This window comes from Lathyrus oleraceus, chromosome 5 (genome assembly GCF_024323335.1).
Source record: "Lathyrus oleraceus cultivar Zhongwan6 chromosome 5, CAAS_Psat_ZW6_1.0, whole genome shotgun sequence".
In the NCBI taxonomy this organism is placed as follows: domain Eukaryota; kingdom Viridiplantae; phylum Streptophyta; class Magnoliopsida; order Fabales; family Fabaceae; genus Lathyrus; species Lathyrus oleraceus.
This window is the reverse complement of record NC_066583.1, coordinates 628,210,152-628,212,949: the sequence shown is the minus strand read 5'-3', so window position 1 is coordinate 628,212,949 and position 2,798 is coordinate 628,210,152. Positions and strand designations below refer to the sequence as shown.

Below are 2,798 nucleotides of genomic sequence, written 5' to 3'. Positions count from 1 at the left end.
CACCTTCACATGCATGGCACAATGCATGCGCCAATGGCTTGGACGCCTCCTGTTGATTGGATAACATATGTGTCAGTTCAACTGGCGCATAAATCATGAAAAGTGGTTATTTCCGTAATTATTTTAAAAAATATGTTATTTTAGAATTTAAATTGAAAAATATGATTGTTTAAAAAAAAATTCAAAAGTATATGTTTTATTTGAAACATAACTCGCAAACTCAACCCAACTCAACCAATCGCTTCGGATCGGTTTTGACAATAAAATTGTGGGTTGAACGACGAATTCAACCCATTAAGATTTGAACGGGTTAAGTAATGGATTAAGGCAAACTCACTCCAATCAAACGTGTGTACACCTCTAACTCATATATAAATTCTCGATTTGTTAAAAGTGAACAAATGATATCAATTTTAGTATTTGTTTTGATTCTTAAAATTGGATTTATTTCTTTTTTATCAATATTATTTAAAATTTTCACCAAATCAAATAATAATAAATAGTACTTAAATAAAGATGAAATTTTATTTCAAACTCTAAAATCATGACTACTTTATTTTATTTTTTTGATTTGGTCAATAAAAATATTTAATAAAAAAATTGAAATCTCAATAAAAACAAATATATGTAGTGATCCGCTGAATCTATTTGTAGATGGTCAAAATATAAATATTAAAACTCTAAAATTTGCATAATGATAGAATTAAAAAGTAAACTGAACGCAGTCTTAATTAAATTCTTGTAAAAAGAATGAAAATGTTTATCGCATATAAGATAGATCACAAAATAAAATTTTCTTAATCAAATAAAAACCGCACAGCCTGTCTGAATCACCACCGTCTTCCTAGAAATGTCGCCCGGAGATCTTCCGGAAGAACTTATCACAGAAGTCTTATCAACCCTTCCGGTGAAATCTATTTTGCGATTTAAATGTGTCTGTAAGCCATGGGAATTTCTCATCTCTGATCCTTTTTTTTGTTGAAAGCAACTTCATCAATCCCAAAAAGGAAACAACCATCTCGCGCTCATAGTCTGCAGGCCTTGCACACGTTATGAAGAATATTATTATGATAGAGATTGTTCTGTCGTACCCTTTCCTCTCAACACTTTACTACTTAATCCATTTGTAAGCATTCCCATTCTTCCTCATCACCGACTGAGATATAAACGTTGTTTCCGAGTCATCGGTTCTGTCAATGGATTGCTCTGTTTGTTTAATTCTTATGGAACTCGTAGCGGTCCATATGGTCCTTATCATCGAAACACCTGGTTTCGTTTGTGGAATCCGGCCACCAAGAAAATATCTCAAAAATTAGGCTCAATTACCCATCCAAATAGCCATCCTGAAGAAGATGGGTCTAACTATCTCAGGTTTGCATTTGGTTATGATAAATCAATCAACACTTACAAAGTAGTGGCATTTTGTCCTAATGAGGTGAAAATTTTCAGTTTTGGTGATAATGTTTAGAAAATTATTCAACATTTCCCTATAATTCCTTTATATCATGTGGTTAAGGTTCGCCATCAACAACAGCGTATCAATGAAGGTGCGTATTTAAGCGACACTATTAATTGGTTGGCCGTTTTAAATTGTGAATACTTTGACTCAAACTTCCAATTGGAAGATGTAGATGTTCCAAAAATGGATCAATTTGTGATTATCTCGCTCAACCTGAGCACGGAGACATACCGTAGGTTGCTTCCCCCGTGTGGTTTAGTTGACGTCCCATCTATTTTGCCAACTATTAGTGTGTTGAGGGACCGTCTTTGTTTTTCCTATCATATTAAGACTACTCATTTTTCTATTTGGATGATGACGGAATTTGGAGTTCAAGAGTCTTGGACTCAATTTCTTAATATTAGTTATAAAGACCTTCAAATTGATTATGAATCCCGTCGATATAATTATGATTATCGACTGCATCCGTCTTTGTTTTATGTTGTTTGAGATCATTGTCCTCTCATAATGTGTATTGCTTTTATGATGGCTTAGGCTGACATATTGTTAAATGATCTAATGTTAGCTATTCTTTTGTGTTTGATAATATTAATTTTGTTGAATGAATGCAACTTTGAGAATTACGCATTCATTTTTTCCATTACTTTTTGATATTTCTCTAATAGTTTTCTAATAGGTGCTATGGGTCCATTTTAAATCATAGGACGGCAACCCCAATTTCAAGCACATTAGATGTTATTGATGGTTTCTTGCAATATGGTAAAAAGAAAGAAGAAAAAGAGAGAAATATGCAGATATTTAGTGACAAATTCACTAACTATTTATTTTGTTTGTTTCTCTACTGAAAATTGTTATTCGTGTAATTACTAAGATTATTGTAATTTGTAACTAATGGTTACTTCATTATCATGATCATGTTCCAATATTGATGATAAGAAAATATTGTCATTCATGCATTGACTTAGTAATTTGTAATTAATAAGTTTGTTGTTAAATTTTGAAAGCTAAAAATTGTATTAAATTATAAAATGTAACAGTTATTTGTATTTTTATTTTTTTAATAAAGAGTTTGAGTTATTATAATTAGAGAAAGTCTAAGATGTACTCTAACTCAATTAAAAAAATTTGGTTGACGATTTTAGCCGAGTTATTATTATAGTGCCATGGATATTGCAAAGAGAGAAAGATTTGTGTACAGAGTTTGTGATGCTAATATCAATTTAACTAGTCACTTGTTTACTTGGATCAAGAGTAGGAGTACTACTAAAGTTTTGGTAAAGCATCTATTTTGGGCCATGGTTGATTTTCCTTGGTTGAGTTTTCATTCTAATAGTTGTTT

At 31.4% G+C, this 2,798-nt stretch overlaps 1 long non-coding RNA gene across 1 annotated transcript; it reads left to right on the top strand.

Moving 5' to 3' along the window:
- The first annotated feature begins 724 nt into the window (after positions 1 to 724).
- Positions 725 to 2,415, top strand: LOC127087300 (uncharacterized). The gene is made up of 2 exons (XR_007789827.1): positions 725 to 1,547; positions 2,136 to 2,415. It is a non-coding gene; the product is annotated as an uncharacterized LOC127087300 (long non-coding RNA).
- Positions 2,416 to 2,798: the final 383 nt, after the last annotated feature.